This window comes from Arctopsyche grandis, chromosome 13, assembly GCF_051622035.1.
Source record: "Arctopsyche grandis isolate Sample6627 chromosome 13, ASM5162203v2, whole genome shotgun sequence".
NCBI classification, from domain to species: Eukaryota; Metazoa; Arthropoda; class Insecta; order Trichoptera; family Hydropsychidae; genus Arctopsyche; species Arctopsyche grandis.
In genome coordinates, this window is record NC_135367.1 from 6,586,486 (window position 1) to 6,612,185 (window position 25,700).

General features: G+C 32.0%; 1 protein-coding gene across 1 annotated transcript in view; it reads right to left on the reverse strand.

The window, feature by feature from the left end:
* LOC143920797 (uncharacterized) overlaps positions 1-25,700 on the reverse strand; it is a 66,211-nt gene that overhangs the window by 20,527 nt on the left and 19,984 nt on the right. Inside the window, exon 2 of the mRNA XM_077443760.1 lies at positions 19,378-19,447. The gene's annotated coding sequence lies outside the window, so the exon portion shown is untranslated. The remainder of the gene's footprint in view (positions 1-19,377; positions 19,448-25,700) is intronic.

The window sequence follows — 25,700 nt, forward strand, 5'->3', positions numbered from 1 at the left end:
CGCTTCTGTGGGCAATTTTGACACTTTTTAAAATCATTTTTGTACGCACTGTTTTGTTTTACTGTGGGACAATTCTCTCAACTGATCGAATATTCAAAAAAAAAAAAAATACATCCAATGGTTGACAGTGCAAAAAGCTGATTTTTCTGTCAAACACTATCTATATATGTAAGTTGGTCAGAATTATTTTCCATACAATAAGCGTCAAATCCAATAATAATAAAATCTAATTTTTATTCACAGTTTCATGCGTTTGTTCTTATATCCTCAATATACCCAATATTTAATCGCCATAGTTCTTTATCAACTCAAAATAAAATAAAATTATAACGCGCGCTCATATTACCATTATTAACCTATGCTTCACCTGTATGGAATAACGCCTCGAATACTAACCTTTCCAAGCTCCAAATAATACAAATTAAATCCCTAAAAATAATTTATAATACACCCATATATACTAACTTGAAAAAACTGCATGCCATAAATATTATTCCGTTTGTTAGATACATTACTAACAAACTAACCAGTAGATTCTATGACATAATCACTAATAACTAAAGCCCGGACCCTGAGGGGGCCGTTTATTGTTAAAATGTTGTAAATGCATTGTTAAAGGTTTGCCGAACCTTTTTTACAAAGCATTTACAACAATTGAACAATAAACGGCACGCTTCCGGTCCTACCTCTACTAATAACCATACTAACACACTTGTGAAGAATCTCGGTGATTACAACAAAATGTCTATACCCTTTTAAACACAGATTACCTAAACACAATCTGTTTTAGATCATCGACTTTAGAGAGTCTTTAATTAACATGATGTATTAGATGTATTATGAGCATTTATAAGAATTTTAAATAGGTTTTTGAGTTCTTTTTCCTATTATGCTGTACATTAACATTTGAATAATATAATGCTATGATTATTACAAAATTAAATTAAAACTGTAAAATAGAAAATGATCAGTAGATCAGTAGCTATTAAAATAGATATAAAAAGTATTGTGAACATAATTTATTAATATTAAAAAGCATTTATATACGATATTAAATATAAGATATTATTTAAATGGCAAAAACAGCACGATCTTAAGATCTATAGGATTAAATATCTGCAAAAATATATACACTTCAATGTGGGATGGTTATTTGCAGTCAGTTTTTAATGTTTACTTTATCTATGTACGTAGTAACAATAGATGAAGTTTTGGGATCATGCGAAAATTCGAACTCGAGATTTTGACTGATTCGAACTCAGAATCGATCACTGATCACGTTTTCATGATCTAGAAAAAATGTGTGTGTGTGTGTGTGTGTGTGTGTGTGTGTGTGTGTGTGTGTCTGTGTGTGTGTCTGTGTGTGTGTCTGTGTGGGTGTGTATTTTGGGGATATTTTTTATTTTATATATACATATATACATATGTATATATTATTTTTATCCAGAATCTGGACAAAAATATACAAATAACAAGGGGCCCGGAATTTGTCCCCTCTCTCCCCTCCTCTCCTCTCGTCAGCCATAAATCAGTCAGAATGTCTACATACATTAGAAAACTGGAATAAATGATTCTATAGGTAACCATTGCTAAAGGTACCCATTCACGCTAAGATTTGTCTGTAGACAAACTAGCTACGCCATTTGTCGTAGCCAGAGATAATATGACAAATATATCGAGAGACATCTCTCAAACTTCTGAAAATATTTTTTGGAATAATTAATTCTCTTATTAAATTGCGATTTTTTCAAATCATTTTGCCAAATGCCATTCAATAATAAAAAATCGAAAATATAATTCTAATAAAGTATTGTAGTTATAATGTTCAGTCCGTTGTTTAATATTTTTTTAGTCGTTTCAAAACAGCGATGACACCAACTAGGGTCACCCAACGTATAGTTTTATTTTATGAACAAAAGCCTTATTTACTAGCCGATAATTTTCCAGTGTCTTGGAAACTGTTACAACATACAAACTGCTAGAGATATCTGTAGATTTGTCTACTAAAAAATTCTATGTGAATAGCCACCTTAACAATGCATACAACCGTCTTGATAAGACATATAAAATCAGAGAACAATAATAAGATATGCTCGATTTTGATTTTATAATCCAAATTTCTAAACATAATAGAATATGAACTATGCGTTTTTCAATTCTATGTAAAAACATGCTCAGTATGAAAAAGTATTTCAAACACTTCTAGCTAGATGATAATTTATTGTTTCCTGAAGCTCATTACAAACATCCATTGAGTAGTTTCAAGGGTAGAATTTCCCCGTTATTTGTCCTCACTTTGCGGTTGCTGACCGTGACGAATATTGAAGATCACCCACAGTATTTTACATCGACAAAACAGAGACGTATTTTTTATGATTTTAAATAAATTTTTCCTGTATTATTAACTCTCATTCGAAAAGATAATTTCAAAAATTCAATAACCCGTTAACGGTAAAATTCGACTTCGTCAAAGTTCGTTAATATGAAATTTCAATTACGTCGACCAACTTATGGGGTATAATACGTACAAATGAGGTTCCAATCAAAGATTACTACCGATTACTAAAATCATGTTTGTTGTGAGGCTGATGAAAATTCGGCACGATGATCAACCAGTGTTTAAAGTTGTACTCCTCATTTGTATTCGTCGGGTCAATATATACGACATTGGAATATGTAACGGAACAGTGTGATATATTGTCGTAGGCCTGAAAATCGGTTACATAATTTCGCATTAAAATTCTCATCACGGCCATAATGCAGGTAAATTACTGCATGCCCTGGTAATTCGCAAATGCTTCTCAATCTATGGTATGACCAATTTTTAAAAGAAACCAGGACCAAAACGTGTCTCACTTTACATATTGTACGACTTTTTTGTTAGATTTGTCATTTTAGCTCATGATATATGTACATATGTAAGGATTGGAACCAAACTTTCAATCATTTTATATATTCATGGTCAAGCTGTTAAAACTAGTTTAATTTTTTAATAATAATCTTAACCGACATTTGAAATCTTACTGATCCCATTGAAACTGCAGTGAAAGCTGTGAAATAGTTTCTACTACTATTATCTTAATGAATTCCAAACAACGTACATATAATATGTGACAAGAATACTGACTTTGATGCATAATTCCAAAGCAAACGAGATATGAAGATAATTTTCTTTACGCAATGAAAATAATTTATAAAAAAATATATATTTTCCCATGATGCCATCACGGATTGCTCTTGATTGACACTTATGGTATTAACCTTGTACATATATAAATTTATAGTTTATAAATTTGAAATCATATTCAAATAGTGGTGAAATAGGGGGTAGGATAGTTTTGACAATTTGATGAGCAACCGTTTCAATAATTAAATCAGATAGATTGGCAAACTTTGATAGGAAACGATCGGCTTGAAGTCACAAATATCTATATCTGACCAGCAGCACTACAGAAATACTTACTTATATATTGTTTTCAATCGAAGTCAACCTAGCACTTGAACCTTTCGGTGGTTATCATTAAGTCAACCACCGAGCTATACTGCTGGCTAAGAATCTTTCCAAAGATTCAAAATATTTTTTGCTAAGATAAACCCAAAAGCATCAAGTTCGTTTTATTTGATATCCAAAAGATTGATTTTATAGACAAATTCGCATCTCCAATCCATGTAACTTAAGTCAGTCTACTTGAGAGGCCTAACCTGTCTTTTTATTTTTGTATCTTGTGAATAGCGACATTAGCGATTCAAAAGATCTATAATAGATAAGTTCAAGTTGAAGTTGAAAATAAAAGTGGACTAAATGAAAATGTAAAAGCAGTTCAAGTTGAAAATAAAAGCGGACTAAATGAAAATGTAAAAGCAGTTCAAGTTGAAAATAAAAGTGGACTAAATGAAGTGTACATATGTATGTATGTACATATGTACATGTTTGGATATTCAAAAGCAAAGTCAATCTGATGAAAATTTAAGTACATATGTACATATTTGGTTTAGTAAATATTCGGTTGACAACTTCAACCTAGATATTGAGAGTTGTTCAAAACAGAGACGAATAGAAGCGTATAGAACGTTTTCAAGTTCATTCATGAAAATATAGTGTTTTACCCCCAATCCCATATCTAGGACATTGTTCTTTCAATGACCAACAAATACTCAACATCGTTGAAGAAATATATCTGGCAGTTGCAAAGATAATAGAACATAAAGACCTAAGAATTATAGTTCGGGTGTGTTAAAAGTTGTAACAGCAATCCACAAGTATACAACAAGACAACCTAAATGCATTATAAAAAGTACGATGTCATGTTTCGTATTTTATAAGAAATATAAATGTTTCGACTCTCATTTCTTTCGACCGCCTTTATATTACGGCTGCCTGTGTGCGTTGCACACATTTTTACAAATGGTAGGTGCGGCCCTGCTTTAAATGAAGATATATCTAAATCAACCACCGCGTCAATAAGTCACTACTTTTCATGGTCATTCGACATTTACTTCCAAGTGACCTCCCCCATCGTTCCATACACAATACACGCTACAAGATGCGAATCAACCCCCCCCCCCCATATACAACATTGTACTTTGCGACCTTTCAAACGATTGTTTGAGAATCCGCGACGTTCGCGGATCCTGTTTTCCTTTTATAGGCAAAATGGCCTGTGGTCGCTATTAAAATAACGAGTCCGAAGCCTCCTTAAGCCACGCCGTATGGTATACATTATGCGAATTCAATCGGAACATCTTTATAACTGTGATACGTTACGTTGCAGTGACATTTCGGCTCCTAAGTGACATAAGCGGCGTTGATTGATATTCAGAGGCTGCCTTGTCGGGCCATTTGTTCCACACTGGACAACTGGTTGACGCATTCTAGACCAGTAGCGTTCGATTGAAATGTCCTCCATGAGAATTGGATCGCGGAGAAGTCGAGTACGTATAAATCTTTCAGCTGAATAAGTCATCTAAATGCTGACATACAATATCTTTGAGCCATAAAACTTTGAGCCACCGAACTACGTATTAATAAGTTGAATAGGTTCATGTGTGTATGTAAATTCAATTATTTATCTATTTATACTTGGTAAGGGTGGACCTATTTTATATCTTCCCAAGATGCCGTTGCCCCTGAGTGATATCTATGGTATTATTGTGTAGGGGTGGGTTCAGGATCCAAATGAAAGGCCATGATTGTTTCACAGCATTTATTCAACGATTCCACACAGAACCACTGCTCACTCCAGAATAATCTGATCTACCGTGTGTAGCCTCCTTATTAACGCTGTCTTGGAGTTCAGTTCTAGTTTAGGCCTTGAACTTAATTTAAACAAATGTGCAATTATGAGCTATGGACGTGCACATTCACTCTATTGTCACGGATATTCCATTAGATCCGTCTTGTTGAAGCGTGTGGAATCTATTGTCGATTTGGGTATCACTTTTGATCCTCAGCTCACCTTTCACAACCATATCAAAAAAGTCGCTGACGTTTCCTTTCGTCGACTTGGATTTGTTTTGAGATATGCAAGATTATTCTCCAATCCTTTGTCTTCTCGCTTGCTTTTCAATTCACTTGTGAGAAGTAAGCTAGAGTATAATGCGATTGTGTGGAATCCGCATGAAGCAAATTACTCTCTGATGATTGAGAAAGTGCAAAAAGCATTTCTTCGTTTCCTATATAGGAAAGAATATGGGTATTACCCATATCTCTACCCCACTCCTTTCCTTTTGGGCATGCTTGGGTATAATTCCCTTGAACTTCGGAGAAACTTCTCATTAATTCGTTTCGTTCTCCTGCTCTTACGTGGTAATACGTCATGCCCGTTGTTGCTGGAGCAGTTGGGGCTTTATGTCCCTATTCACTATGTGCGTGGTAGACATCATCATTTGCTGGCTGTACCTCCTGCCCGCACAGTCCTTTTTCGAATGGCTCCTATTCCAAGAGCTATCCGACTTCTTAATGAAATCGTTGCTGCCGAGACTGAATGTGATATTTTCCACCTTAGTGAGCGTAAATTGTCGGAAATTACTCTAACCCATTTATCTGGTAGTCTGCGCTCATCATTGTTTTCATGATTGATTGTGATTTATGAGTGAAATTTTGATTAACTCTCTTCCATTTGGGCCTTACAGGGATGTTTTGTATTTGTAGTTGCTTCTTACATATTTATTGAAACTGGCTGTAGGTGCAAGGCATTCCTTATGCTATATTTTATTTGATATTTTTACTTTATCTGTTATTATTAAATGCTATTTTTTATGTATGTATGGATGTATTTATGTTTATGTTTAATTGTTATTTTGTTTTTTTTCTTTTTTGTGTTATATTTTTTGACCATTGTGGCGCTTTAGGAATTCCTGTTATGCCACAATGGTCTGTTTAAAATAAATAAATAAATAAATAAATAAAGGACAAGTTGCCCATCATAGCTTTCCCGATCCATTAATGTGTCTATTGTCTAGGCACTTTAAAGGTCTACCCTGGCGAGTCTATTGTTTACGCATGCACTCACCCAGGTCAGTGAGAACTCCAGCGTATCCTTTGTCCGGGCACTTACTGAGTCCCGTTAGCCTAATCTGAGGTCTCTATTGTTCTCCCACGAATGCACTAAGGCAGTGGATACTCTCTATCGTGTTCCCACGTTACAGTATTAAATTTGTACACATAAAAAGTTATAAAAACACACACATATATATATATATATATATATATATATATATATATATATATATATATATATATATATATATATATATATATATATATATATATATATATATATATATATATATATTATAAATTTTGAAATCATATTCAAATAGAGGTGTGACATCGTGAGTAGGATGGTTTTTGCCAATTTGATGGGACAACGTTTCAGCAATGAAATCAGTTAATTTGGGAAACTCTGATAGGAAACGATAGCAGTACTACAGAAATACTTCCTAATATGTATATGTATATTACTTTCAATCAAGGTTAACCTAGGATTTGAACCCGGGAACCTTTCAGTGGTTATCATTAAAGCAACCACCCAGCTATACTGCTGGTTAACAATCTTTCAAAAGATTCAAAATAATTTTTGTTAAAATAGACTCGGAAGCATTTTCTTTGTTTTATTTACTACTCAAAAGATTGATTTTATAGACAAATGAACATCACCAATACATGTAACTTAAGTCAGTCCACTTGAGAGGCCTAACCTGCCTTTTTATTCGTATCTTGTGAATAGCGATAGTAGCATTAGCAATTCAAAAGTCTGACCAGCAGCACTACAGATAATACTCGGAATAAAGTCCTTTAAATTGAGGTCAACCCACCTGATCCAACCCTTTTAGCTAGCAACTACCAAGCTAGCTGCTAGCTAAATTATTGATTACCCTTTTTGTCTGGGACTATTTTAACCATTTTTTTTTCAAAATGTATTTAATCGTTTTTAATTTACATGTAATGGAAAGGTTTATAATACAGCAACAAATCAAAATTGTTCAATTCAGTTTTGAAGGCCAACATTTGTTTTTTTGACTCAACTACATAGCATACTGACAATAATAAAAAAAAATTTTTGAAAGCAGTTTTTGGAAACAAATAGCATTGCGATTTTCTGATTTACGAGTGATCATTGGCAGCATCCGATTTTTTTGTGAAACTTATTGTATGTAAATTAAACGAACATCATGTGGTAAGTGAAGGCCAACATTCAAGAAAAGGTTTATTTAAGTGTTGTTAAAGTGATGGAAAATGCCCGAAAAGTCAAAATTTAATTGAACATCATTGTTTATTTTTTTCCAAATACTGTATTGAATTATAAAAAAATTAATACTGACAAAGTAACACATCTAAGCAACAACGTTTGTTTTTATGTTTAAACGTATGTATGTTCGTATGGTTGGTTTTATACTGATTCTACAATAATAAAATGATATTTTTGCGATAAAACAGATTTATGTATGGATAAATCAGTATTATTGCGCTGTAAAACTATGATAATATTTCAATATTATATAAAATCAATTAATTGTGCTCGAGTCATGTTTCTCACGGTTTACCGTAACGGCGCGTTGTAACTGACGTGACTGAAATACTTTAGGTACGTTTTACAATTTATCATTTTTCACGTGAAATTCCTTTAGTTAGAAGTTATTTGAAGACACATACGTACATGTATCATCCATCTCACAAGCCATTACAAAAACATTTTCATTTCGTGTCAAATCCGTGTTCGGACATTATTGATAGCACAAATAATTACCCACTTATATTTTGATTAAAATTGCTCGCAACCTACATATGTATGTATGCATGTAGTATATTAAACATAACTTGAGTAACTTTACGGCAAACAATTGAGGCCTTCCTGATGATTTAAATGAATTATTGCTGTAGTAAATGAAACCATTTGCATAGATATTTATTTATATTTTAAGAATTCAGAGACACAGGAGGCAGAAGAAGGATATAGTCTTTCTATAAAAATTAACCGTAATATTCACATTTCCCTGAAGAAACAGGCCGCCCTGACTAAAACCATTCATTATATGCCAGAAGGTAATACATATTAATATATAATAAATGATTAAGCCGAGAAAATTGAAAATAAACAACACCGAGTTCAGTGTTGATTTTGCACGGTTAATTAACTCGGAAGTTTAATTCATTCTGCATGCAAATTTATTTGCATATTGCGTTTTAATTATATTTACATACATGAAGCTCATTCGACGGCTATGTATCCGGATCGTTTAAAATTAATTTTAACAAATCGGCATTAAATAATATGGTATGTAATTAAGATTATTTCTTTAGGATTGTAAATTATAAGCATGAAATGAATCAGATATACAATAACTAATAAAAATATAAATTTTGCGTCGTTCTAAGCCAGTGGTAGGGAACTTCTATTGAACAAATATTCGAATTCTAAGAGATACGGCAATTTTTTTTTAAATCTAATCAATAAGTTGAAATCAAATCATATGTAAATATTCGGATTTAATACTCGTTTTATAGTCTACTGATGCATTCTAATATCTTGGAATCTATTAGAAAATTATTATCGATTTTTTTTATCATTTCTGTATAAAATTTAGGGAGTATCTTACTTTCAGCGGAAAATCAATATATCTGAAGTATGGGTCATTTAATATATGACTAATAATATAATAATATACAGATATGGTGATGAAATGTTGACAAAGATCACCTATACTTATCATACTCGCATTAAAACAATATGTACACACATACATATGTCCATACATTTTTTATACAGGTATACACCCATTTTTACTAACACGACATCTATTGTCAAAACAGTACATTATTCAAGATCAATTTATCATTACAATCATCGTGTAGACATATATGGACAATTTTTTGCAGCATTTTTAAATATCAACAAATTATGAGACGCCGTAAACTCAAATTATGTAGGAAAGAGGACAGGATTACAAATTTTTTAGAACCGTTTCCAATTAAATCACATAAATTTATAAATTCTGAAAAGAAAAGACCGAGCATAGAGTTACATTTCACAATGCCACAATAACGCATGCAATTCCTGTTCCCGTTCCCGTTTTTCCAGTTCCCGAGTTTAAGTCGTGGTAATCTAACTTATTAACAGCAGAAAAATCCAGACAGCGAACACATTTGAAATTATTCAATTATTTGTTTATTTTACCCTAACAACTCAGGTGGCGACGCGAACACATTTGAAATTATCGCTATGCAATACCACTCGGGTGATTTTTTTTACAGAAACCATCGCAGGCATACACACAATAAATAACTCCTGTAAGTTTCATCGCAATCGGTTGAATGGTATAGGAACGCATACGTGACAGACAAACATTGATTTTTATATATGTATATGTAGATATTCCACGATAACATGTTCCTTGTGCTAATTTTATTTTATTAATTTTTTAGTAATAATATACATATATATTGAACATAAAACGTGCCTATTTTTAATAAAAAATATTGCATATATATATATATATATATATATATATATATATATATATATATATATATATATATATATATATATATATATATATATATATATATATATATATATATATGTGTGTGTGTGTATGTATATATATATTGTATATTGTAAATAAAATTTATTGTTTCCTGCTAACCACTGACTTTTGTTGCTAGTTAAATAATATAATATACGTATGTCCAGGTATATGTAATGTTGAATATTTTCAATGTTACGTAGAGATTAAGTGATGTTGAGAGCTGCAGTTTATCATGTAAAGAGCTCTAAATGTGGCTGTAAAACAGCTCATGACGTTTACGGTCGTAAAGCGAAACCAAAACAGCAAAAATTCACCAATGTTAAAAAATAGACACAATGAGAACGGTTTTGTCTAAAATTGATCCAATTCGTGGATCTGAATGTATGAATCGATAGTTGAGTGAAAGTCATGTTCGAATCTCCACTTCTTTTTTCGTGATGAACAAATACGTGATTCGTTTTCATACTATGGATACGGTCGTTTTTATACGTTTTCGAACAAACGCAAAACTTTCCTTTAACATCATATATATGTACCTAAATACATACGTCTAAGACACGTCATGTCATAACGACAAGGATTTCTAATTCACCGTTTACACCGCCGAGTGTTCTGTTTACGATATTTTATCGTGAAAAAAACAAACGTATCACATCTGCAATCCAACGTGTTTTACAATCGAAAAATGAAAGCGTTACACATAAGCGTGTTCAATAATAGTGAATTATATTCGTATACAGACGGAATTGCGTCAAACGAAGAATTTTCGTCACAGATCTGCTCTGTCAGATCTGACTCCAATATATTATACAAATGTCCAAGTTTGGCGGTGGACTATATCGTATGCATTCGAATTTCTAATGATTCAAAAAATAAAAATATAAGAATCGCCTCCATTCCGATATTTATTAGACAAATTTTCGGCGAACTGCTCTTGTACGTTTCTGTTAAATTGGTGTTTGAGGGACACGGCGAAAGTGAAAACTGCACATCATGTATATGTAGATAAAAAAAAATCTGTACAGATCCACAATATTTTTATGTATGTATATTAAAAAAATATATACAAATAAAAATATTTTCCCTCTCCAAGCGTTACACGGAATGCTGAATACATTTTATAATGACTAAATCAACACAATAGTAATTTTGATGCTAAACAGTATCAAATAATACTATTATGCTTTATACATTATTCTTAACGATATGAAATTCTTGTTTTGATATCTTTAGATAAAAAGTGGACCCATGGGCGTATCTTTGATATACGTACAACGCTCTGCAATCATTCCTCAATTTGTAAATAGCTTTCACTATTTAAGTTTTGCCAGTTTTTTAAGTGAAATTGTCGTCAACAAAACGTCTATAGTATAAATTATTAATTTCTAATAAAAGCGTCGTTAAAATTCTGCCGTATTTTTTTACAGAAGTGTATAGAAGGATATTTAAAATATCAAGAGTTGATCTTGTGCATAAAGATGTGAAAAGAATTAGAGACCACTAAAATCATAAGGCAACGGAAACTGAAATCGCTTCAGCATAATATACATAAACATACATATTGGACTAAAGGGACTAGGTTAGTCCCATAAAATTTTAAAATATCAACAATTCATTTTATTTATTGATTTATATAATTTCAGCTATTAGCTAATTTAAAAAATACATCTTAATTACTTAACTCTAAAATTTTATATTTAACTTATATGTATGTAATGTCCCTCACAGAGGTGTCTCCTCGCACCTCGCAAGAATGCATCCCAATACAATATATTCAAATCGTTGTCCATATCGATATTGTTCACTCGAATTAGATAAGTGCATGGTATGAAATGAAGTTATGGTATCGTCCGCCGCGTCGTTCGCTTGCACGGACTCGCCTCAATTCTGTTCCATTCACGGTGCTGGCGAATTGTTATGTTCCATGAAGGACAATTTTTTAAAATTTACTCGTTTCTTCAAGCATTTATGGACATTTCAATAAGAATATTCTGATTTTTATCTATCAAACGTCATTCTGAACTATTTTTTTTTTGTTAAATAGCACATATTGACACATAAATTTTTGAGTACAAATACGGCAAGGGACTCGAATCACAAAACAAATCAGTACGGAGCCCCCGGAAACAAATACTGAGGCTTTGGAATGTTGCATTTTCGACCGATTATTCGACAAATTATTCAGAAGATTAAGTTTTGAATACATATTTACAATATGTTATTAAGAAAGGTAGGCTACTTAAGATATTTCTGCTAGCACAAAAATGAAAAATTATACTTATCACTTCAAGACAGATTATTATAATTCAAAAATTAAATAAATTCCATACTTGTAGCAATATTTTCGAGAATTTTGATAGAAGACATTATGCCTTAAGCATATAAAGAAGAAGGAGAGATGACACTTTCGAAATCAGCATAACGTTTTTAACGTATTGCATTTGCCCAATGTATGGACGGAATAAAAAAGCAACAAATTATAAACTTACATGGAGAACATAATGACTTCATTGTGTGATATATACGATGGAAAGAAAGTTCCTATGCATACACATTTTTTATGTCTTAATATTTTATTCAAAATTTTCTCAGAATTCAAACTCACGCATAATTATAACGCCCACAATTTATTCCAGACACTAATGGGTGTTCGCCATCTCAAAAAATAATATTATTATCAACTGTCTTAACATGCGAGCATAATTACATATTATCGGGGAGGTGATACCTGTATTAATTTCGAACACAATGAGAACACGCTGACGTACGAATAATTTATCATGTCAAATTTGAGAAGCATACTGAACGATTTCAACACACACACACACACACCATCATCAGGATTCAGTAGCGTATTACATGTCAATTTAACTTATGAAATTCGGTGTAAACGAACCGTAACAATGAACCAGTCGAACGGTTAATGATACTACACGTCTCCGAACGAACGAATCAATCGTCAAATCAACTCTAAATAGATATGTACTTCAATGTTTATGTGCGAATGTGGAATGTTACGATCGTGTACATAATAAAATCTTCGTTTAGAGCTAGCCAGGTTCAAGGGAGCACTAATCGACTGCTTCCAGTTTAATGATACTGATTTAGATACTTAAGTGTACGGAAGATCTGAGAAGTTCTGTGAGAATTTTTACTGAAGAACCTCCTGGGAAAGGATGCCTCTAATAGCACATAAAATTAGAGTAGTATCTTGATTTATTACCTGGGTACTTGGTTAAGTGAAGAGATGGACCCAGATGAAGATTTAAGATTTGGCATCGAGATAGCTAGAACAGTGTTTATTAAAATGAAGGCGGCGCTTACGTTTGTAAGCGCATCTCAATCTTCGTACGCGTTTGATATTCGCGAAGAGCTACGTCTGGACAGTGTTGCTACATGGATGTGAAACGTAGACTCTGAATACCAGGATGATCAGCAGCATCGAAGCTTTTGAGATGTGGGTCTACAGGCGTATGCTGAAGATTCCGTGGACCAAAATAGTATCAAATTAAGCTGTCCTCGGCATGATAGGGAGAGGCAGGGAACTTGTTTCTGTCGTCAAGCGGAGAAAGATGGAGTACTTCGGATACATGATACGGGGTCCAAAATACGAATTTCTCCGTTTGATAACCATGGGAAAAACATAAGGTAGAAAATGGATTGGCAGGAAGAAGTTGTCTTGGCTTCGAAACATGCACATGTGGACCGATATGAGTGCCGAAGAGCTGTTCCGAGTCGCTGAAGACCGATGCGGATATCTTCAAATAATCGACGAGGTGGTCGCCAACGTCCAGATGCGGACAGGGCATTAGAAGAAGAAGAAGGAGTATCTTGATATACAAATCGATCGATTATTATCAAAGTTTGCCGATTTTATCTGATCATTGTTGAAACGGTTCCTAAAAATTGGCAAAAAATCATCTTTTCTGTTGTCACAAATCTTCTGTATTTATTGTATGTACAATTTGTAAAAAATATGTACAAATCCAAAAAATCCATAGATGTATCAATGGATTAATTATTTAATTAATTGTTATTTCGTGTTCTTAAAGTTCTAGAAATACAGTGATTTATGTCATAATAAAATGCTGCATTGTTTGTAATTAATTGTCCAGGAAGGCGCATTGGGGTCTTCTTGTCAAGCCTTCCTGGTATATCATCATCATCGTCATCATCATTTACATCCATTCACCATCCGCTGCTGGATGAAGGCCTCTCCAACACGCTTCCACTCTTCTCTGTTTTGCTTCAACTCTCATCCATCTCACCCCGCATATTTTCCTAATTTCGTCTACCCATCTTCCCTGCGGTCTTCCTTTTACCCTTTTGCATTCTCTCGGATACCATTCAAGCACTTATTATATCTATGTAAAAATAAAATAAAATAAAATATGTATGAAGCAGATGAGCCCTAGGTTGTAAGCGGCGTTTTTAACTATGTATGTATGTACATATATAAACTTGAATAATTTTTCAATTATTCGATATGCGCTTATACGAAGAGGGTCGACCTTAATGTGTTTAGAAAATGGAAAGGTGTATGTTTTTATTGTGAGAATTTGTATCAAATTCGTATGGAGTGTTCGCTTGAAAGCGAACGGTGAAATCGACCATTTGTGATGTATGCTCTTAGAGTCTGGTTTTGTATGTGAAAAACAGGCAAGGGCACTCACGATCGCCTCATAATTGTTGGAAATAGACTTGGCGATTTTCTCGATTATTCCATACTTGGGATTGTGGATGGGATGCCGTCTGTCATCCGGTGACAAGTCGTCTGTCGGCGACAGAATGACATATTAACCGACAAAGCACGCCGACCGTACAACGTACGATAGCCACTCGCATTGTCGTCCATTTAAAGGTAATTTCATTGACAAGACATCGCCTCGAAGACCACACAACCGAATACAGTGTACTCTCGATTATCCGGGTGTGGATTATGCGATTTGCAGACTATCCGTGCGCTAAATGAATACATATTTTTCTTTTAATTTAATTATTTTTGAATGAGAATACGTAATAATGAGTAGATTTGGAGCATTGGTTGATCAGTGGGATTTTTTCGTTAGATGCGTATGTTCAGTTATTAATTTAATTACTTTTTGAATTCAAATATTTTATTTTATTATATATGTCAAAGTGAAAATATATTTTCAATTATCATAACCAGTTACATTTTCAGGGTTGGTTTTATTCATTTAAGATTAGATTGTTAGGGTTGGTCTTGTTTAAGGGTTAGGATAGGTTAGTTTAGGTAAGGGTTGGCCCTGTTAATTTAAGATTGGGTTTTTAGGGTTAAATTTATGGAGTTAAACGTTGTAAATTCATTGTTTGATACATTTTCACTACTTGATTTGGTAAAAATATATTTTCACTTGAAATATGCCTTCACTGTAACAATATTAATAGCCAGCAGTTTGGTTTAATGGTAGCGTATATATTTAGCACCACTGAGGTCAAAGGTTCGAGTCCTTGCCTAATCTGCTGGTTAGATTTGGGGGTTTTGTGACTCCAAATCGATCGTTTCTCTATCAGAGTTTGCCAATTTTAGCTGATCATTGCTGAAACGGTTCCTGAAAATTGGTATTAGATCTATTACTGTTGTCACAAAAATCTGCCTGTGTATAATTTGTAATAATTATGCACAGTAGTCTAATCTAGTAATCATAGATGTCTCTATTATTATTATTTCTGATTAATTGTATTGTATTGTATATGTATTGTATATGTATTACTGTATTTCTGATTTCTGATTGTTTATGTATTCTGTATTTCGTTAGCGTACACCCGTCGCATTGGAGAAATCTGTGATGACGAGTGTATATTGATTTGTAACAATAAAATAAAATAAATAAAATAAGCATATATGTATGTATGTACATACATATACCAGGAAGGCCTAACAGGTTAACCCCAATACGCCTTCCTGGCCAATGCAGCATTTTTTATTACATAAGTCGCATATCTTACATAAATTCTATTGTACATATGTACATATCTATTAATCATACTCAAATAGTGGTGACATAGTAGGAAGGTTTTTAACCAATTTAATCGAGGAACCGTTCCAACAATGAAATCAGAAAAATTGGCAAACTCTGATAGGAAACGATCGACCTGGAGTCTCAAATATCCTAGTCTGATCAGCAGCATTACAGAAATACTCGGAATGAATTCTTTTCAATCGAGGTCAACTCACGGGATTGAACCCGGCCCCTCTCAGTGTTAGGAAAAAGCCCAACCACCAAGCCATGCTGCTGGCATTATTATAATAATTATAAAATTATAATCTCTTACAATTTTTTTTTTGATTTTCAGACTTATTTTAATCTATGGACTGAGGTGTCATAACATTAATGAAACGGCTCTACCATGTTGATAAGTTGAAAGTAAAATCATTACCACTGGTTTGATAATGGAGAAAGATTTTTTATTTAGAAATTTATCGGATTGTGAAGAGATGGAGAGAAGAGATATATCCGAAATGAAGAGATTAATGGGAAATTTCAAATGATTTGAAAATGTAAGATCGGGAAAACATCGAGTAGTGCACTGATCGCGATTCAAATGATCCGGGATTTCAATGCGGAATTTCAATCATCTGAAAATACGAATTCAGTCGATTTGATAATGATGTCATTTAACGATAGGAAATTAAATTTATCGAACAATTACTGTTTTATTCGCACATTAAATTGTATTACTTTATAAGAGGTATTAAAGGCAGAGGCAATAACTGAAATAATAAAATTTTATATATGCATCCATTTAATATGTAGTACAGTCATTTCATTGAGCACCTGAACAAAACATTACCAGCACGATAGAATAAATTTATACGGATATACAATTGTTATTGTATGTAATCTTGTGAGAATTTGGAAGGATTTACAGTATACTAAAAATAGATATTTTTTTTATTTTCCAATAAGCCTATAAGTGAAAAATTTATTAAAATCTTATATTTTGCTTTTTCAGAATTGAACATTATTCTACAAATTGCTACACTAACATTCCAGAAATTAAATACGTAGTCGTAACAAGGATTTCTTTAAGAGATTAAATCGCAATGGAGTCCTATTAAGGTACATACATACAGAGTGGTACGTGGCACGTGGTTTTTTTTGTTGTTGATATTTTTGCAAATGCAATAAAAATTGCTAGCAGGTCTAGTCTACATCATCGCGATCATTTCCAAAACTCACCTTATGGAGTGTTTTTGGTGCTATTTTAAGCTTGTATTGACATGCTTGGTTTCACAGTGATCGATAATGGTGATTTCCATATTTGAAAAACTGTAGGAGAAACTTGTCAAAGTAATAAGATCTTACGAATTAACAATGCCATGAAGACACGTCTATCGCAGCTAGGCGTGCCGTGCCGCACTTTTGAGTGTGTAGATTGTGTAGAAGTATGCACTAAAAATGAATTTATTTATTGTGCTTACTCTTATTATCATATTAATTAAATATAAAAATATATTCAGAAACTCTTACAAAATATTTGTATCTGTAGGAAAGCCAAAAAATATATATATATTTTTCGGAAAGGGGACTTTTTCGGAAAGGGGAAGAAGAAGGATTGTTTCTAAGCGAAATTCATCCACTCTTGAGATGCCCTTATATACATAAATTCGTATATAATATATTAACCTACAAACGAATTAAGTACAGTGAAATACCATTAATTGTTTTGGGATTGTTTCAAATCAAAAGTCTAGATGTTTCAAGTGTTGTAAAATTCATACAATTTAATGGCAATCCACATTCCAAAGTTCTACATTTGACAAAGAATGAATTTCAAACAACACTAAATTAAATTATTCAAAGAAAGAAAGCGTGAAAACGTGATTAATGCTCTTTGAATTAATATTGAATTTAATACGAAAGCGAAATGCATACCGGAGATTCGTTTGGCTAAAAACTTTCGATTTTAATTTTGAACAATAGTCATTCGCGTTCAATGTTATCAATGTTTTTCAAAAAAAAAATAATGGACATCTCGGAAGCCACTATAACTGATTGCAATTAATTACAAGTAGTAGAACAAATAAAAAGTAATAACTTTCGTTTTTCAACATACGCCGAAGACACGAATGCTTCTTACAACGAGTATGGGTTAATTAGTATAATAAATCGAACAGGAAAATTGCACATCGTTTACATCGTTTTTATTTTATTTTTTGCCGGACAATTACACATACATAGTTGAACGGATCGCATTTTACGAATATTCCATCCATTTTCGCATACACGTTGAAGGGCACACCAGGCAAGATACAAAAAATTTTAAAGGGTATCATAGTAAAACAAAACAGAATGCGTGTGATTAAATGACGCACGATCGAGTTTTTTCGAGGTTCTCATCTTTTGAAATTTCTCACCCTGTCAATCAAAGCAGGCTATTATCAAGTATTAGCAGATTTTTTATACCGAGCCCCTTTACGAAATAATTACAGTATTAATTATTGAGCCGGTGATGAGCATCCGATAAAAAGTGTCGGAAGCCTCTTTGAGGCAAATCTTGTATCTATTTTGCAGAGCCGCAGTGTTAATTCGATAAGTGGTATTTTTGTAAGCAATCGGTTTAATTTTTTGTATATTTTTTGGCAATTATAAAAAGTAAAACTACGGTCGCAGTACGTCAATCGATTATGAGAATAAATAAATATATATATATATAATAAAGCAAGAAACATACTATGTGTTTCGTAAAGTGTGAATAATGACGGAGTAGAGCGAGCATAATCAATTTAAACTATTCGATTCGGATTAAAAACAATAAAAAGCCTTCCAATAAATACCAATGTTTTGTTTATATCAAAAAACACGAAATAAATAAATAAAATTGTATACGAATGTATTGCATAGGGCATGTGTAGTACGTAGTTTATCTATGATTATATTAAGATTATAATAGTCATAAGAATTTATATTAAATTTGATGTGTCAGAATAATATGTAATTTGAAAAGGTTAGCTTTATATATGTATATATATTAAATTATTACAAATTGCTATATTAAATTATTACAATTTGCCATATATTCAATATATGTATAACAAATTGCCATATATTAATATATCATATATTAAATTATTACAAATTGCTTTGGTTATTTTCTTAGGAAAATTGCTCCAGTTTACTCGTTAACACTATAAATGTTCCGACTTCTAAGTACTTCTAAGTACTAAATGCAAAATAAAATAAAATAACACTATAAATGTTGCGACTTCAAATTATTCAATGCAAAATAATCGTCAAGTTCAAGGAAATACAATTATTTCAGTTGTAAAATTTAATAGCTCATGATATTCGATGAATAAATAAAGAAAATCAAATAATTCACCTTTAAGTTATTTCTAGAAATTGTAGTGTTCAATTCAGCTTTATGCAGGTAATGAATCCTCCTTTGATTCCTGAAAGAAAAAATAATCATTATCAATATTTTTGTTATAAATATTATACATATGCACATAGTTCTTTTATTTCATGAAGTATTTAATATTCAAGGATGTTCAAAACGATAGTTCAATAACCAGTTCTTAATTGCGAGGATGTGAAAACCTATAAAGTTCTATTTTATATTACATTTTAAGATTAGTTTATGCACGAAATTTATAATGAGAAATAAAATCAATAAAAACATAACACCGGATGGATGCCTTTTAGTTGAAATTGAAACAATAAATTAAAATCAAACTGGTATTAAAAATTGCTATTGTATAATATTTTTTTTACATATTATAAATATAATACAAACATCCGGAATTTAATTATAAATTTAATTATAATTATAAATTTAATTATAATTATAAATAATCGAAATGCGTACATACATATTTACTTATGCTAAACACTCAATCGAAATATATATATTTTTTTAATGCTTTCAAACGAACAGTCACGGTAAAATTCTTCAACGTTAACTGCCTATGAATATATGTACGTGTGTAAAATTAATATTATACGCAATCTACGTCGTAAAATTCTAAATAACGCGAAGTTCAAAAGCCAAAATTATCATAATATTGATTATTTGCAAAATAAACACATCGGCATTGCAATATTTACTATATTTTATATGACAACATTTAAAATAAACAAACGCGTCATTTAGAGAATCTCATTTTTTTTTTTGTCGAGTTTACATACGTTTTTACACGCCAAAGACGTGTCTAACATTACGGCAATATAATACATATATAATAAACTTTATTTATATTCATACCTTCATTCAAACCATTTATATATGTATGTAAATAAATGCAATAAATTGTAAGTTTATATAATAATAAATATGTACAACAATAAACTATATAATTAAATAAATATCCAACCATTGTGTTTAACTAATAATAATAAGTCTTTGTGGAGATTTCATCGATATTCGCTGAACTCGGTTTAATTTATTTCTTATCCTTATTAGTTAGGGCCGTATTTCCATGTACGGATTTAACCGGAATTCGAGCGATTCTTAGCACGTTTTTAGAGTCTCTCGTACGCCACAATAAATGCTTAATCCAATCAAGTATTATCATATATTGAAAGCTTATAAGTGTAATTGCAAAGTGAAAACGTGCTTCGAATGTGCACCGTCCGCAACTTTCCACGCCGGACTATTTATTATATAGATATTATAATATCAATTGAATTTCAATGTTTGTTTAGGATAATCAAGATCGCGTGTACCTAACCTTTGAATAAATGAATGACACAATTTGCATATGAAAATCTGTGACGCTTTCATAGAAAAAAATACGATTCACGATACGGTACATTTTTTCTATGGTATATTTGCATAGCTCAACTCGAATAGATGATTGGATGATAAACTTGCCTTTTAAATTTGTGTAAACAAACGGTCGTGTAATTTTAGCACTGAACGTGTGAATTGCGCATAAAACATACAATAGAAAACAAAATACAGCTATTACCTATGTACATATGTACTTACGAGTATGTACAGATTTATACATACTCAATTATGAACGCTACTGTTTCATAATCATTTTCAATATTTGCTATATATTAAAATTTTATATGATATTGGAGAAATCATACTAATCAATAACTTCTCAAGAAAAGAAAAGTTGGTCCTCAATTATAAATATATCAAAATAAGAACATGTCTCTTAGCGAAAGTCTCATATCTGTTACATTTCAGGGATGTAGAATAAGCATAAAGTCTGCATGTCAATTATTTTTCAATGTTCTATTTATATTTTTCAGCACTGCACGAAAAAGACTATACTACCACTTATATTTTTCCAGATTTAACACCTAGCGACTATCATTGGTTTTTGAAATCAAAAAACTTCCATACAATGTACGATTTTCAGTACTAAATGATCCAAAACGAGCTCTTAACTAGAGGACAAGAGTGGACCTAGTGGATCTTGGATACATGTGAAGGTCCACGAGTTGGTTGTCGATTGTTATGTAATATTTAAATATTTTTTTATTCAATAATAATTATTTCATATACTTTTTTATCACAGATATATAATTTTATTATCGTTTAGTCAGCATAAAACCAACCATAATATGGATAGCAGAGTGAAGCTAATAAAAAGCTTGTAAAATAAATTGGATGTGACCAACCCATGTCTTTATGTACATATTTGAGGGATATAAGAAGTATAAAAAACAAAATTCGATTGTGAAACATGTATGTACATACACATTTACATATACCGACCATGAGAGCATTTTCGATACAAATTGAACGCAAATGTAGCGCAAAACATGAACAAGACAAAAGTTCTACTTCCAGTTGTGTGATTTTGTTTAAATTTTTATTTATTACTTAACATTACAATAAATATTATAAACATAAAATATGAAGAAGAAAATAACATAATGAAAAATTTTACTTCCGGTTTACAAATTCAGGCCAAAAGCTTATCATCTCTAAGTTAGTACATAAACAATAGAAATATAAATTTTCAGGTTGATAGGTTTAGTGGTATGGAAAAAATCATTTTTGATTTTTCTTGTAGGAAAAAATCCCACTTCCAGTTAATTAAATTTAATGATTTTTTATTATTTTCATCACATTGATACAAGAATTACACTTGAATTTTCTCGTGAAGAACACACACATTTAAAGGGTCGAACAAAATTGTGAAAGAAATATCGAACAAGAATAAACTGCCACTTCCGGTTGACGGATGCTCACCATTTTTTTTATATACACATATATAACTTGATAATAAACTAAAACTTATTAATACAAAATTTAAGTTCAATACATTCAAAGGTTTTTGATAAAAACATAAAAACCTTGATTATCCGGAGTAAAAGTAATACTTCCGGCTAAGGAAAAAATATGACTGAATAATATTTATAGTTCCTATTACATGTAAAAAAATCAGTCTGATCCGCTGAGCAGTTTGGAACATAATTGAATCAAACAATTAAAAAAGAGGACACCCATAAGCGGAGGTTTCCGGTCAACTTAAAAATTTACATCGATATGTCCAGAATCTTGGAAAAGCAGAATAAACGTATTACAGGCCACCAGTATTTTTAAATATTACTAAACGCAAAACATTACATTTAATGTTTTGCGAAATATTTCTCGAAATGAATAAAAGTGGACTTATGGCACATTCAATTATACCGGCTCATATATGTATCTCATACGAGGCAAAAAATGAATAATAGCGTCAAATAAAAGTTACATATATAGTGACCGGTCCATGACAATCTCCAGACCCTCCGGTCTTGTCTGAATATTACGTACATACATATATTTGCTTTATTAATTGCGTACACGAGCTTTGCGTGCGCTCTAGTGGGGCAATAAAGCACGAGGTGTTCTGAGAAAGCTCCAGTTTGATAAATCGCCGAGACGGATGCTGGGCCGCCACCGAAGGCGCACTGGATAATTAATTTCGCCATAATGGCTCCATTTCATATTAATCGGCGCCAATTACTCGGTTGTAATTGTGGGTAATTGCTGTTTCCGTGTCCCGTGCTTTCGATCTATGAAACGCTATGAAACACTCCCGATTGGACGCATCGTATGCAATTATGGAGATGTGGAAAAAACGGGGAAAACGATGTCACTCCGTATGATGAAGGTGTTGAATGGAATGCGATGAAAGTTATGTCGATCCATCGACTCTAAATGGAATGCTTTAATGATAAGTGTGATTAAATGGGAACTTGTGATGTGATAAACCTATAGCATATCATCGCTATACTAATGTAGTCCATCGGTAGAAATATTTGTCGGTAGATATACATATGTATGTCACAGTGAAATTATATTTCAAGTGAAAATATATTTTCGTTGACGTGTCAGTAAAATCGTAACCAGTTACATTTTCAGGGTTGGTTTTATTCATTTAAGATTAGATTGTTAGGTTTGGTATTATTTAAGGGTTAGCATAGGTTAGATTAAGTAAGGATTGGCCCTATTCATTTAACCTTTAAAGGACGGAGCGTCGAGATCGAATGAGTGTCCCAAACCGAGGTCGAGTAAGACCCCAGTATTTTTTAATCAAAATACAGCTTTTCTCAATATATGTAAATGGGTTCAATATATGTTATATATCTTATTAATCATTTTATACACCAACATACAAAAGTTTTAGTCCTATTTCTTTGCCATTATTGCCATTTCCAAATATTTCTTTGGAGTATTAACCCTTGAAGAACGGAGCGTCGAGATCGAATAAGTGTCCCGAACCGGGGTTGAGTAAGACCCCAGTATTTTTTAATCAAAATACAGCTTTTCTTAATACAAATGGGTTCAATATATGTATATCTTATTAATCATTTTATATATCAACATAAAAAAGTTTTAGCCCTCTAGCATGTTTTTGACTATTTTTTTTATTAAAAAATAACAACAAGCATCAACATGAATACGCATATAGGAAAGGCCAACAGGTGACTGCATGACTCAATAGCCACGCGCCAAAAGCGACGAAAATAATAGCTTACAAAAATATAGCTGTCTCTTTCTCTCGAATTGATTCATCGATCAACAAGAATATGCAAGCGAACAGTCAAAAACATGACTTATCGCTACCGCCTTTAAACCATACTTTGGAACGTAGAAATGTATAAATGTATTTTTTAAGATGTACCCTTTTTCTAAATCATACAAAATCTATTAAAATAAATTTCATGTAGTTCATTCTAGGAATACAAGAAATATAGGAGCTTTGAAAACCACATAGTTATTACGAAAAACGTAAAAATTGGGCCATTTGCGTACCCCACTTGTGGTGAGGGAGGCTTGTTAGGGTTAAATTTATAGAGTTAAACGTTGTAAAGTCATTGTTTGATATATTTCCACTGCTTGAATTGCTGAAAATATATTTTCACTAGTGAAGATATCTGTTTTCAGCAATGAGTGCAATAAAATTCAATTATATATGCAGATCATCAGAATCAAATATTCTCAAAAGTCAGCAATAGAGCTCGGTGGTTTCGTTCATGCTAACCACCGAGAGGTTCCTGGGGTCAAGCCTTGCGTTGATCTCGATTGAAGAGAATTTTTCCTGAAGAAGTCCAGTGAAAGCTATTTTTAATACGCATCTTTTTGATTTTAAAATTGTATTTGGCAAAATAAATTTTTGTTCTTGGAAACGTATTTGCAAGATTTTTTCATAGGATCTGTAGAACGTCTCAAACTACGACCAATTTCTTAGGAAGAGATTGTAAATTAGCAAAATTAAAATTTGTTCAGAGAAAAATAAAAACAATTTTATTGTCGTACAAACATACATATGTATATGTATGTACATGTCAGATCTGGTTGTCAGGAGACATAGGCAGTAGAGTGAAAAATTCCTTCCATAAGACAACTCAACCATTCTTCAACTCATTCATACCGATCTAACCAATCATACATTCATTCTTCTAGACTAAAAAACTAAAACGAAATATTTTTACAAATATGTACATATATTTTTAAATCATTACACATGGGTATATTTGAAATACATCTAAAATACAACATAAAATATCAATTTGGATATACGAGGCTTAAAAGTGAGTATAATGAAATGCCTACAGTCAGAATTTCATTATGAAGTATTCGTTCTTAATGTGTACATTTGTACATAATATGCCGAGGAATGCGCGTTAATCATACTAACGAAGTGTTTTAAATTTCACTTGTATTCTTTTGCGACTTTAAATAGAAGAATGTATTTGATTAACGCCTTTACGCGAAGAAAAGGTAGTGCTAAAAGATTTTTGTTTGTAGATAATTAGACGACGAAAAAAAATTGTTGAAAAAATAAAACTGGAATTCAATTTTATAAACTGATTGATTTGAATTTAGATCGATTCCTAAAATTTGACTTCTTTTTATTATTACTATTGTGAAGGGATATCCCCTTATATCACAGGCACAGTTAATATTGCCTAGTCAATAGCCAAAAAAAATTGGCAATGGCTAGATTCACTAGACCCTATTGAATCTAGCCCTTGCCAAATTTTTTTCGATATCATAATTTTACTACGTAAAAAATAACATATTTCGCGGATCTATAAAGATGAGTTCTATTGTATTAATTATGTGGGTATAAATTTATATATCATACAATTAATTTCTTGTGATTAATTTCATTTGAGATATTACTGTGAGAATGTGGTTCGACATTTTACAATATGAATTATATTGCAAAAATTACATCGCAGAAGAAA